Here is a 15,078-nt window from a genome sequence, read left to right as displayed (position 1 = left end):
CAATACACAAATATGTACATTGTTATGCAGTCCTCTCATTTTCAGACATGACCAAACAATATCTGAAAATGCTCAAAGAAGACATAATTTCACCCAACCCCAAATCAAATGTCAGCTAATGATCTTTCTGCACAAGAGCGTCCTCTCATGAAAGATGATTAGGTTCAATATTATGCAGATTCTGGGTAATGGTGAAATCAAGGGAAGGTAAGCACCACTCAGAAGCCCTTGGAGAAGGGATTCTGAATACTTGAGAGAGCTTAACACCAGGAAGAGCATAAGTGAGCAAGTGAAAGAATAATCTCTGCAAAACAGCCTGTATTAGTAAGGTTTCTTTAGAGGGACAGATACACAGATATATATATATATATCTCCTATTAGTTCCGTGTGTGTGTGTGTGTGTGTGTGTGTGTGTGTATATATATATATGTGTGTGTGTGTATATATATATATATATGTATGAGTTTATAAAGTATTAACTTACACCATCACAAGATCCCATAATAGGCTGTTTGCAAGCTTAAGGAGCAAGGAGAGCCAGTCTGAGTCTCAAAACTGAAGAACCTGGAGTCCGATGTTTGAGGGCAGGAAGCGTCTAACAGGGAAGAAATGTAGGCTGAGAGGCTAGGTCAGTCTTGCTCTTTGACGTTTTTCTGCCTGCTTTGTATTCACTGGCAACTGATTAGATTGGGTCCACCAGATTAAGGGTGGGTCTGCCTTACCCAGCCCACTGATCAAATGTTAATCTCCTTGGCAACGCCCTCACAGACACACCCAGGATCAATACTTGATTCCTTCAGTCCAATGAAGTTGACACTCAGTGTTAACCATCACACAGCCAGAGATGGTGCTGTTAGCCATAGCTCTCCCAGCATAACAGCAGGAAGGGCTGGCTGGAGGAATCTCCATGGCTTCAACTAGCACCTCCCTACTTCCACTGAGTGGGTTTCAGGGTCTTCCCCACCTCCTTGTTATGAATTGGGTGTGCTCCCCACCCTGCAAAGATATAGAAGTTCTAACTCCCAGTTCTTAAGATTGTGACTTTATTTGAAATAGGGTCTTTACAGATACTCAAGTAAAGATGAGGTTATGAGGGTGAGTTCCAATCTAGTATGATTGGTGTCCTTAGAAAAAAGGGGAATTTAGATTTAGAGACACATACATGCAGAGGGAAGACAATGTGAAGACATAGGGAGAATGTCATCTACAAGGCAAGAAGCATCCAAAGCCATGATAAGCTACATGAGAGGCGTAGAATAGGTTCTGTTTCACAGCCCTCAGAAGGAACCAACCCTGCCAACACCTTGATTTTAGACTTCTAGCTTCCAGAACTGTAAGACAGCAAATTTCTGTTGTTAAATCCACACAGCCCCAGGAAATGAACACATCACCCCTTGCCTGAGAGGCAAATATTATTTAGTTATTTGTTTCCTTTGTTGGTTGTTCACTTCTACAGGAATGTAAACTGCATGAGAGCAGAAACCTTGCCTGTCTCCATCATAGTGCCTGAAACAGTGCCTGGGAAGTGGTGGTGGGTGCAGCACAATCAATATTTGTAGAATGAAATGTTCAGCCCAGCATGGTGAGTAACAAATGTAGGTGTGACTGAACCTTGGTCTGAGTGAATCAAATGAAATCCACGTCTTTGATGCATGGTATTCTATCATCTTAGTTTTAATTACAGATTTGCTCTGAAAAATTAACTCCAATTAATAAATAAAACATCCCTAAATAACAGATATACTATTCTCTGATCAGCAAAGAAGATCTGATAATTAGGATGGCATTGCTCTTGCTCTCCTATAATCAAAGCTAGATTATAAATGTCACTGGCATGCAAAATAAATACTAAGCACTTGTGTTTAGCTATTATGTTACTTCTCTAGCAAGGACGTAACTTACCTTTAGAAAGCAACAATTCATAAGAGCCTTCTAAATTATCCTGTGAGGTTCTGTACTAATTATTTTTTAATCACTCCCATGAGAAGTTTCCAAAAATGTGGTTTAAGACAATATGAATTTATTATCTTACAGTTCTGGAGGTGAGAAGTCTAAAATGATCTCAGTGGGCTAAAACCAAGGTGTCAGGAAGGCTGTATTCACTCTGAAGTCCCAAGGGGTAGAATCTATTTCTTTGCCCTTTCCAGCTTTTAGACGTTGTATTAGTCCATTTCCATACTGCTATAAAGAACTGCCCAAAACTAGGTAATTTATAAAGGAGAGAGGTTTAATTGACTCACAGTTCAGCATGATGGGGGAGCCCTCAGGAAACTTACAATCATGGGGAGGTTGAAGGTGGACAAGGTACTGTCTTCATAAGGTGGCAGGAAGAAGAATGCCGAGTGAAGGGGAAAGAGCCCCTTATAAAACCATCAGATCTCATGAGAACTCACTATCACAAGAACAGCATGGGGAAAACTGCCTCCATGATTCAATTACTTCCACCTGGTCCCTCCCCTGACATGTGGGGATTATGGGTTTTATAATTCAAGATGGGATTTTGGTCAGGACATGAAGCCTAACCATATCATTCCACTCCTTCCCCCCCACCCCCAAAGCTCATGTCCCTTTCACATTTCAAAACCAATCATGCCTTCCCTACACTCCCCCAAAATCTTAGTTCATTCTGGCATTAACTCAAAAGTCCAAGTCCAAAGTCTCATCTGAGACAAGTGAGTCCCTCCTGTCTATGAGACTGTAAAATGAAAAGCAAGTTAGTTACTTCCTAGCTACAATGCGGGTACAGGCATTGGGTAAATACACCTATTCAAAATGAGAGAAATTGGCCACAGTGAAGGGGCTACAGGCCCTATGGAAGTCTAAAATCCAGCGGGGCAGTCATGTCTTAAAGCTCCAAAATGATGTCCTTTGATTCCATGTCTCACATCCAGTTCACACTGATGCAAATGGTGGGCTTCCACAGCCTTGGGCAGCTCCACCCCTGGGGCTTTGCAGGTAAAGTTTTCCTGGCTGCTTTCATGGGATGACGTAGTGTCTACAGCTTTTCCAGGTTCATTGTGAAAGCTGTTGGTGGATCTACCATTCTGGCATCTGGAGGACAGTGGCCCTCTTCTCACAGCTCCACTAGGCAGTGTCCCAGTGGGGACACTGTATTGGGGCTCTGACCCCATGTTTTCCTTCTGCACTGCCCTAGCAGAGGTTTTCCATGAGGGCACCCACCCTGCAGCAAACTTCTACCTGGACAGCTAGACCTTTCCATACATCTTCTGAAATCTAGGCAGAGGTTCTCAAACCTCAGTTCTTGACTTCAGTGCACCTGCTGGCCCAATACCATGTGGAGACTGCCAGGGCTTAGAGCTTGCACCCTCTGAAGCAACACCTTAGCTGTACATTGGCTCCTTTTAGCCATGGTTTGAACCCAGGACACCAAATTCTGAGACTGCACAAAGCAGCCAGGCCCTGGGCCTGGCCCACAAGACCATTTTTTCCTCCTATGCCTCTGGGCCTGTGAAGGGAGGGGCTGCCATGAGGATTTCTGACATGCCTTGGACACATTTTCCCCATTGTCTTGGCAATTGACATCTGGCTCCTCATTATTTATAAAAATTTCTGCAGCCAGCTTCAATTTCTCTTCAGAAAATTAGTTTTTCTTTTCTATTGCATCGTTAGGCTGCAAACTTTCCAAAATTTTATGCTCTGCTTCTTTTTTTAACACAAGTTCTAATTCCAAACCATCTCTTTAGGAATGCATAAAACTGAATGCTTTTAAGAGGACTCAAGTTATCTCTTGAAATCATCTCTCACAATTTCAAAGTTCTACAGATCACTAGGGCAGAGGCAAAATGCTGCCAGTCTCTGCTAAAGCATAGGAAGAGTCACCTTTGCTCAAGTTCCCAACAAGCTCCTCATCTCTATCTGAGACTACCTCAGCCTGGACTTCACTGTCCATATCAGTATCAACACTTTGGTCAAAGCCATTCAATAAGTCTCTAGGAAGTTCCAAACTTTCCCACATCTTTTTGTCTTCTTCTGAGCCCTCCAAACTGTTCCAACCTCTGCCTGTTACCCAGTTCCAAAGTCACTTTCACAATTTTGGGTATCTTTATAGCAGCACCAAACTCTCTGTGGTACCAATTTACTGTATTACTTTATTTTCACCCTGCTACAAAGAACTGCCCAAGACTGGATAACTTATAAAGGAAAGAGGTTTAATTGACTCATGGTTCAGCATGGCTGGGGAGGCCTCAGGAAACTTACAATTATGGTGGAAGGTGAAGGGGAAGCAAGGCACCTTCTTCACAAGGCGGCAGGAAGGAGAAGTGCAAGGAGTGAAGGTGGAAGAGCCCCTTATAAAACTCACTCACTTTCATGAGAACAGCGTGGGAGAAACACTGCCCCATGATTCAATTACCTCCACTTGGTGTCTCCCTTGACACCTGGAGATTATAGGGATTATAATTCAAGATGAGATGTGGGGGGAATGCACAGCCTAACCATATCACATGCCATCAGAACTTCCTGGCTCATGGGCTGCTCCCATTTTCAAAGCCAGCAATGGCCATGGAGTTCTCCTCATGTTGCCATTTTTACTGCCTTGTCACCCATTTAAGAGAAGTGGTAATTACACTGGACCTGCTGGAATAATTCCATGTAATCTGTTTATTTTAAAGTCACATGACTAGTAACCTTAATTTCATTTGCAAACTTAATTTCCCCTTGCCATACAACAACCTAATCACAGGTCCCCGGGATTAGGATGTAGAGATCTTTGTGTGTACATGTGTGTGTGTGTGTGTGTGTGTGTGTGTGTGTGTGTGTGGTGGGGGGCATTATTCTTTCTACCTAGGGCAATAGAGAACAGTTACTCTCATTACCTTCTTCTCCCTATCTCAGGTTCCATAGCTTGGTGCTTTCAGCATACATTATTTCTAGGTGTCAGAGGGCTATCTCATGTCCCGATGATGTTATACACAAAATCCTACTCTGGGGACATTGAGGCCAAAATTTGAGTTTCAAAATAGGTCTAAGAACAGCTTTTCACAAAACTCTATTCTGTAGGACATTAAAAAGACTATATTAAGCAAAAGTGTTTATGGTCAAATCAGATTGAGAATGCAGATTAAGCAAAAACAAACCCTGCCATTTATTTGCTGAAAGATTTCTAATTGCCTTTATCAATGTGCATTGTGGTTCTCCAGGAGGGATACCATAGTATGCAGGACCTCTCAAATTTATTTGGCTACAGAAAGCTTGTGATTACACAGCATTTAATGGGGCTAATGGCCTGTGGAACCCACTGTGAGACATTTTGGTATAAAAGCGTCGTAGAGTGCTGCAGAAAATTAGGAGCCTCTCTGGGCTTGAGGATCCATAGGAAATTGATTTCTAGAGTTCCCAACATTTTATTGCTTTCACAGTTGCTAAAACAAATGAGTCATCCTTTGGGGACTGCAAGTAATTTTGCTACTTAGGAACCTTCATAGCAGGAGATTGTAGGAGGCTGGCTTGATAGCTCCTTAATTCGACTTGTTCAAAGTTAAAATTGTCTTCTTGCTTCCTCTCCCCATTTTGCCTCACTGATAGGGGCTGAGTTGGGTTCCCTAAAATTCATATGTTGAGGTCCTAACCCTCAGCACCTCCGAGTGTGACGTATGTGGAGATAGGGTGTTTAAAGTGGTCATTAAGTTAAAATGAGGTCATTAGAGGGGGCCCTAATCCAATATGACTGGTGTCCTTCTAAGAAGAGAAGACCAGGTACAGAGGGAAGACCATGTGAAGACACAGCGAGGAGCTGGTCATCTACAAGCCAAGGAGAGAGGCCTCAGGAGAAGCGTCCTTGCTGACACCTTGCTCTGAGACGTCTAGCCTCCAGAATTGTGAAAAAATATATTTCTGTTGTTTGAGCCACCAGTCTGTAGTACTTTGTTATAGCAGCCCTAACAAACTGATATACCTGCCTTATTAAATTCTTCATATTTTATCAAAGGTACCCTCATCTATTTCCATTTTTCTTACATCCAATGTAATTCTAAGCTTTGTCATGTTTTCCTCCATGTATTATCAGGCTCATCCCATCTTCCTCTCTATCCCTGTGCCTACCATGCTTGCATAAGTGATCCTTGTGCACCAGGCTTTTCTTGAGATTGGTCAATATTCCTATCCACGCTGTCTTTCTTTACTGCCACCTGCCTTCCTAGCACACTAATGTCATCATGCTGTTTCACTTCCTGTAGAAAGAATGGCTTCCTGGTGCACACCCCATTAGTAATAGTTTACAGTCCTTCCTGGTCCTGCCTTAATTCCCCTCCAGTCAGCACTCTAGGGACACAGTAGGGTTTATTCCTGCTGCCTTCCCTACACTCACAGGCATCTCTCTGCCCAGTGCATTCTCCTTCTTACTTTTTATCTATTCAGATCCTTTTACCTTTTAAGACTTGGCTCCTGTCTCCCTCCTGCCCTTAAGTTTTCCAATCCATGTGAGTGTGCTCCTGCTTTCCCACAGCACTCATCGTGCTGCCCTGAAATGCAGCTTTTCTCAATAAAAATAAAACTGGCATTCTCAAGATAATCAGAAGAAAAAGAATGAGCTGGTGGAAAAGAGCATCCAGTCCCCGTCCTAGACTAGATCCCTGGAAATCACTTTCTCCTTCGGATTATTCTCTAATTGCTGTACCAGCAGTCATGGTGGCCTTTCCTATGAAATACTGACTCAGATGTGGAGAGATGATCCCTTATATATGTCTTTTACAATTCCTGCATAAATATCCTACAGATTCCATGAGAAAATGCATTTTTTTAAAGTTGCAAAAAAAAAAATGCAACTTTTTTCCTAGTTTACTGACAAGTAAGAGTTGAAAGTAAATGCATTTATAAAATATAGACCAGACGGGCGGTACGAGTGGAGATACATCCTGGTAAAAACCAGTCTCTACCAAAATACAAGAACTGCTTCGAGGTAAGCGGCTTGTCAGCTACTGGAGGCTGAGGCAAATGTGAGGATCAACTGCGAGTGCAAGCTGGGGACAGGCGAGTCCGGAGTTGACAGTAATGCATTTAAAATAGTCAGTTGCTGGATGTGACCAGCATGAGTTCCTAGAATCACAGCTTCCTCTGCTTTGCTGGTTTGGCATGCTACGGAGAAGCTTGTGAGCTTTCGCTTGTGTCCCTCAGGTCCAGATCAAAGGGGAGGCACTGAATTCCCTTTCTTGGACTCACAGCTTTGAAGACCTGCCTGTATTCACATGACTGACACTGAGAACGATTTCTCCTTTATGGTAAACACATATGCTCTGCCTTCTGAGACACAGACTGAGACTTGCAAAACCACAAAAGGTTGATACTACCGTGTAACACAATGACCCCAAGGATCATGAGGCAATGGCCTACAGCCATGGATGTCAGTGAAGGTTCATTCTCTTTTATGCACAAGCCTCGCTTGCACAAATTCCAGTGTCAAGGCAACCTATGACAGTTGTCATTTTATTCTCTGTCAGAATTGATTTGGTAGATGCATTAGTTTCCTGTTGCTGCTATAAACGTTACCACCAACTTAGTGGCTCAAAACAGCCAAATGTATTATAGAGTTCCATAGGTTAGAAATCTAAAAAGGGTTGGCAGGGCTCTGATGCTTCTGTTGACTCCAGGGGAGAATCCAATCCTTGCCTTTTCTAGCCTCTAGAGGCTGCCAGCACTCCTTGGCTTGTGGCTCATTCTCTCATCTTCAGAGTCAGCAGCACAATACTTTCCAATCTCTCTCTCTTTTTGCTTTGTTGCCTTTTCCACACTTGGCTCTCATCATCACATTTCCTTGACTGTGACCCTCTTCCCTCCCTCTCATATGGACTCCTGCGAAGGCATCTGGTCCACCAAGATAACCCACGATAATCTTCCCACTCTGAGGCCTTCCAGGTAATCACATCTGCAGAGACAGTTTCCAGGAATTATGGTGTGGACATCTTTGTGCGCCCAATAATCTGTCTACCAGTGTGGATATGAACTGATAGTAAGTGGCCTCTTCTACCCTCAGCTAATAACTTCAAAGAGGATGACTATTCAGAAAAGTAAAGTCTTTTAACCAAGTTTGTAGAAGTAGTTGAGCATCTCTATTACAATCTGAAATTATAATCTATTGTTTTATATATGCGAGTATGTATGTACATATATAACATATATATTTCTTATTCACCAAATTATCTATCCTTGTACAAAGCATATAATAGCTTCCTGATAAAGTGTTATAACACTATAATGAATTTAACAAAAATCTAACAGAATATGGTAGAGAGAAAAGACCCATCACCCCATTTCTTTTAACCATTGTTAAGTGGGAACTGATGAATAAATAAGAAATAGAGAAGAAAATGAATTGTGTTAAAAGACAGATGGACTAAATGGTGTTTTGCAGGGCTGAGGGGAAAGTAGGTACCTTGGAATAGTTTATAAGTTTGAAGTATGTGAGAAAGTATTTTTTTCTACTTTTTAAAATGAGCACACTTACGCTACAGAATATTATTTCCAGAATCGCACAGCTCCACTCAGAACTGCAGGATAAATGAAACAGTAAGAACAGAAGTTAAATGATGATTAAAAAACAGCATGGCAGAATTTAAACCTGCAGATTAAAGATGAAAAGTTTTGCCAAAGACTATCAGGTGAGACATCTGCTACCTCACATGAAGGATGCCTCAGAGCGCAAGATAGTTCTTAGAAAGTGCTTGTTCTGGATAAGAATTTTAATTTTCACTTAGTCAACAGAATAATTAGTAAAGATTAAGGAAATGCACCCTGAAGTTTCTTGGTCGATAGCATTTACTTGACATAAAGTTTGGCAGAAATGAAAGCTTATCAATGTAACCATGCATGATTTCTAAATTAGACACTGCTACATGATCTTAAACAATCAAACTGAATTGATAGCTTATTTGGGTCTCAAAAACTACCTAAGTTAATTACAGTAATATTTATTGGCATTAGATCTTTTGATTTGTGGCTGATTTTATCGCCACCCAAGCAAGTCAGGAGGAAAATGGATCTATACTTTGAGTGGACAATGAAATGGTTTAACTCAGTCCTGAGAAACATTATTTATTTTCTATTCCATTTATAGTTCAGTAGTGTGCCTTGCAGAAGCATGGGGTGATGGGAAAAAAGAAGCCTGAAACTTTGGGATCACAAAGATTTGGGGTAAAATCTGGCTGTTCACATTACCAGTTGGGTAATAGTGAATAAGTCTACCACGCCTCTCTGAGCTCAAGGGACCTTCTGTATAGAAAGAAAATAACTCTTCTTCCAAAGTGTGTTGTGAGGATTTCCTAAGACAATGTAGCAAAGCAGGTTCTCCATGCAGACTGATGCTTATTACTATCGACATCGAATGTACTTCCTTAACATCTTATAGAAAGTTTGGCATTACGGAATATGTTGGAGATAGAGATATCCTGTAAAATATCGAAGGGGTTCCGACTGGGAACTGCTTTCCTATTCACCCTTTGTCTCATGAAGCCTTGTTGTTCAAGAAGGTCCTCAGCTGAATGCAGGGAAAGGGGTCAACTGCTGCATAGTCCATCTGGTAGTAAGCCTGAGTCCTGGGAAGCAGAGTACACATAACCCCCAGGGTGAGAGATTTTTCTCTTAGGTACCCAGTGCACCTGAAAGATGTGAGAAATGCTCATCCAACTTAAAAAATAAAATAACCTGCATGATGAGAGGGCCCAAGAGTATTACTTATTTCCACTGGGCAGCTAGAATAAATTACACTACACAAATTGGCTTTTGAAGTGCCCATCGTCTGCAGTGATGGGGTGTGAAGAGCAGTGTGAATTGGTGCCCTTTCATTTTGATTCATCTCTTCTCTGTTGTGGATCCTGCAATAAAAGTACACAGAAGCTATTTTGGGGATGAAAAGGGAAATCTGGAAGATCAAAAGTTGAGTCTGGAGTTTGCTGTTTTCATCTTACCTATACCTGAGTTTAAAAATATCATTTTTCCCTCTAAAAACCTCATGGTAGCCTCAGTATATTTTGTCAAAGGATCATATTGAAAACTGGATCATATTAAAGGACCATATTGAAGACTACCATATTGGCAGACTGGAATGTAAAACGTTTCCAATTGCTTAAATTTTTTGTTTTTTAATTAATTAATTAATTTTTTTTTTTTTTTTGAGACAGAGTCTCACTCTGTCACGTAGGCTGGAGTTCAGTGGTGTGATCTCGGCTCACTGCAACCTCTGCCTCCTGGGTTCAACTGATTCTTCTGCCTCAGCCTCCCGAGTAGGTGGGACTACAGGTGCAGGCCACCAAGCCGGGCTAATTTGTATTTTTAGTAGAGATGGTGTTTCACCTATGTTAGCCAGGATGGTCTCAATCTCTTGACCTTGTGATCCACCTGCCTCGGCCTCCCAAAATGTTGGAATTACAGGCATGAGCCACTGCGCCTGGCTGCTTAATTTTTTTAATACTTTATTTATTCCTTAATTTGACATCTCATCAATATTTATTGAGCATCCTCTCTGTGTGGCCTCTGTTCTAGGGCTGAAGAGCACAAGTGTGAAAAAAAATCTTTTTCTGCTATCTCACTCCTGCTCCTTCTGTATTGTTTTATCTGTGTCCTCCTTCTCTCTCTGACTTCTGAGACAGTGGATGATCCCATGGCCTGGTCCTCAGACCTCCTCTCTTCTTTATCTCTGTCAGGAGTTGGCTTTTTTTTTTTTTTTTTTTTCGTAAATGATCACAGTAAATATCTTAGGCTTTTGCTGGGTGCACAGTCTCTGTCACCAATTACTCAACTCTGCCATGGTAGCACAAAAGCATTCACAGACAATGTTTCAATAAATAAATGTGGCTGTATTCCAATACAGCATTTGAACACAAACAGGAAGGTGACCTGATTTGGCTGCAAGCCACAGTTCATGGACCCCAATGTAAGTAATCTCAATCCTATGCTTTAATGCCCTTTAAATTCCAGTGATCCATAAATGTGTAACACAGGCTCCAGCTGTTTATATTCAATTTCCTACTTGATATCTCTACTCGGATATTATTCATACCACTCTCAAACCTAACATTCCTAAGGCAAAATTTCTGATTCCCTCCTCCCTGTGCAAACCTGCTCCCTCCCTAGCATTTCTCACCTGGTTAAATGGCATCTTTGTACATCCAGTTGCTCAAGCCCAAAGGAGTCATCTTTATTTTTTGCTTTTGTAACATTCCTTCACCAATTTGTCAGGAGTGCCATTGGCTCTACCTTTAAAATACGTCCTAAATCTAACTGCCTGTCACAGTCACTGCTTCTATGCCTCTACTCCGAGACATAATCTCCTCTTGCCTGAACTCCTTCAGTAGCTTCTTAAGGGCTCTCCTTTCTTCCACTCTTAACCTAATCCCCAGCCAGTAAAACACCATCAAGGCTTCCTATCTCCCTCGGAGTTTTAAATTCTCATATCTTTATTGTGGTTCTAAAGCCCCACGAAGTCCGTTTCCTGACCTCCTCTCTCCCATATTTTCTACAGGTCTTCACTTCTTGCTTTGTCACACTGGCCTCCTTGCTATGTCTTCAACCAGCAGAGCCCACTTCTAACTTAGCACCGTTGCACTTGCTTTTCCTTCTGCCTAGAAAGCAAATCCTTGAGGTAGTTACATGCATCTCTCCCACTTCCTCAGCATGGCCCTACCTGGCCACCCACCCTAAATAAGATAATGCCCTTCTGATTCTCTCTCCTCTATCGTAGATTGCTAGGAGCCACAGTGTGACTGCCTGACACTATTTTGCACATGCATTAATATATTATTTGCCTCTTCTACTAGAATGCAATCTTTGCAAGTCAGGGACATTCCCATTTTGTCACTGTGTTGTCCCTGTTTCTAGAAAAGTAGGTGGCATATAGCAGGTATTCAATAAATATTTGTTGATTGTCTGAATATATAAATGAATGAATAAGGAAAGAGAAATATGTTTCTTTTCCTTATAACCTTATAGTCCACTGGGGTGATTCAGAGAAGTCAGTAGTCAAATAGCATGGGAAGATCCTTAATAAGAATGGGACAGGGGACTATGGAACTCCATGCTGCCCTTAGATTTTGGTTGCCAGAATAATCTTTTTAGAGAATGCAAAATCTTAACTGAGAATTTAATGTTGAATAGTAGTTCACCATGTTAAGTGAGGCATGGACCTTTGGGTGTGCTGTGACTGAGAGAAGGCAGGGAAGCTGAGCTAACTAAAAACCTGAATGTGATTTTTTGCATTACCCCTCCATTATCGTAATTAATATTTAATGCCTACTTTTTACTGATCTTCAGCTAAGGAAATTATTTAACTGACTCATAATATTCTGTGTCTGATCATTGGGTTGCAATTGTTCCTGCCAAGACAAGAGCTATGAAATTGGTGACATTTATAGTGGTCAAAATTTTCTGTTGGTAACACACTGACAAGTCACATCTCCTACTTGGTAAGGCCCTGGGGCAGTGATTCAGATGTGATAATTACCTTCATTCTCTGCCCTCACCTTAATGAATCATTCTGTCCAGGGGATATTCAATTGTCTTGGATTGTCATGGCAACCTTACCATAATGGGGAAAAAGGCCTATACTTTGAGAAAAACAAGATTAATAAGATTAAGCCATCATTCTCTCTCCTGCTTTGCCAGAAATGCAATTTCATCGCACTTTTTACCTGCAAAATATACAGCACAAGATTTTCTTTCAATTTAAATGTGCCAATGCTTTTAGCATGTCCACATTCTCATTTCAAGCTTTGTGGAACTGGCAGGGGTGGGAATTATCCCCATTTTACTTGGGATAAGTTGTTTTCCTTTCTCCTGGTGATGGCATCCCTTAGCACCTGTTTGAAAACCCAAAAAGAATTAATTAATGAGACACTTCACATTGACAAAATATTACATAATGGCATCTAAAGTACAGCTGTAATCATAATAATGCATTTCCCACAATAGACAGTGGTGCTTTTCGGTAATTTCAGCAATGGTTCAAGACAGGTATTCACAGCCAGACTAGGCAAACCACGCTGTTCATTTCAAACACGTGGTATGAGGATTGTAAATTACATCAGGCCATTAAATCTTACTTCTGACCTGCTGAAAGGATATGGGAAACACTTCATATTCAATCTTTCAAAAACTGCATCATTCTTTCAGACAAGTGATGTCAACTCATATGTCAGTGAAATGGATCCCATATGAATCTCTAAAGAAAAAAATTATTGGGTATGCAATTGGTAAGGGAATACAGGTATAATATGCTTAAACTAATAAAAAAATAAACTATTTTGATCATAAGAATTGTTCTTTTTTATTTATATTAATTTAAAAACAGATTCCATGGATTTTGGACAACACTTATACCCCCAGCTTATTTACGATCATTGTTACGAACTAGATTGTGTCCCCTCAAATTTTATATATAGAAGCCCTAATCCCCAGTGGGGCTGTATTTAGAGATAAAACCTTTTAAGGGATAGGGTAGGTAAGGGTAGGTCGCTAACCAATAGGACTAGTGGCTTTAGAAGAAGAGACACCAGAGAGCTCTCTCTCTCTCCACCCTGTGAAGACACAGCAAGAAGGCAACTGCAAGACAAGAAGAGAAGCCTCATGGGAAACCAACCCTGCCAGCACCTTGATCTTGGACTTCCAGTCTCCAGAACTGTGAGAAAATAATTTTCTGGTGTTTAAGACCCCCCATCTGTGGTATTTTGCTATGGCAAAATACACCCCAAGCAAGACTAATATAATCATGTTGGAGATAGAAAGTGCATACTGAATATAAGTCATCCTCTCAATGACCCTGTGTCACAGATTTGATATACTTACAGAATTTCAAGGGTAATATGGTTATTTGTTGAACACTAAGATATGACAGACTTTTTCTGTATATCTTAATTCTAATCCAAAAAAATTACACATGAAATCCCTGGATAGCTCTCTTCTGAATATTCTGAGATACATCTGATTGTTGACATATGGGCCACAGGAAGGTGGACCAACTGTCTGGTTTAGGACTTTCGGTGCTAAAACCAGGGATGTCCCAGACAAACTGGTACAAGTTGGGCACTCTGGCAAAGGCCTGTGCCTTAGTCGTCATGGTCACTAGGCAAGTGAGTTCAGAGAGGTGGTACTTGTAATAGAGATTTTTAGTCAGGGTCTTGTCAGGGTTGAATATTCAGACCAATTTTTAAAGAGGTATTTTAATGCAAAGAATTGCATTAATACAGAATTGTTGACTAGGAAACTGAAAAGGTGAAAGCTCCACAAATACAGAGAGTATATAGAATAGCACCTGCAAGAAACAGATATCACCTCTGGGACTTGGGAATAAAAGGAAGAAGTTAGAGTTACTAAAATTTGCATTCTTAGATGAGTGATGCCATTGGGCTGGAACTCAGAGTCCTGAGAAGGGAGAGCTACCTGGCTGATTGGTACTGACTCTGCTGGGGACCAATGGGGCTAATTGTGCAAGTGGAAAAATTACAAACTGGAACCAACTGCTACTACCAGAATGAAGTGCCACTGCCAGGGTGAAGGAGATTTGCTTGAGTGATGCTGATAGGAGCAGAAGTCAAAGAGAAGGACAGTATCTCTTTTTATTCCTCAAGCCTTGCAGTCTCTTTCTAGATTCCCTTTGAAATAATCCAACAGGAAGCAGCCAACAAAGCAGATGCTGGTTTATAGAATCCTAGTCCAGCATCACAAAACAGAATATAGAAGGATTTGTTTGTGTTAAGACACTAGCTTAGCAACTGGCCTCACCGGTAGAGGGTGGTTAATGAAACAGGAAAAGTATTCAAAAGGACAGCAACAGATATAACAAACATCCACTACAAACTGATAATCTGTAACAAAGCTTCTGTACTCTACGCCAAGAGAGGAGGGCTGAGGCGCCCTTAGCCAGCAGTCAAAAAATGCTCTAAAAAGTGTAGCAGCTGGTTAGAAGCTGAAGAGACAGTGGCAGCAAGAAGTGTCAGTTGGCAACAAAAGAGGAGGCAAGAATTTAAAAGCTGAGTACTGCTGAGGATATCCTGTGTGGAAGCAGTCAGCCTGTTTATTGCAATACCCATTAAAAGCAACAGGGAGAGAAGAAAGGAGCTACTTTTTGCCAGGTAC

Source organism: Rhinopithecus roxellana, chromosome 3 (genome assembly GCF_007565055.1).
Source record: "Rhinopithecus roxellana isolate Shanxi Qingling chromosome 3, ASM756505v1, whole genome shotgun sequence".
Lineage (NCBI taxonomy): Eukaryota > Metazoa > Chordata > Mammalia > Primates > Cercopithecidae > Rhinopithecus > Rhinopithecus roxellana.
This window is presented reverse-complemented; position numbering follows the sequence as displayed.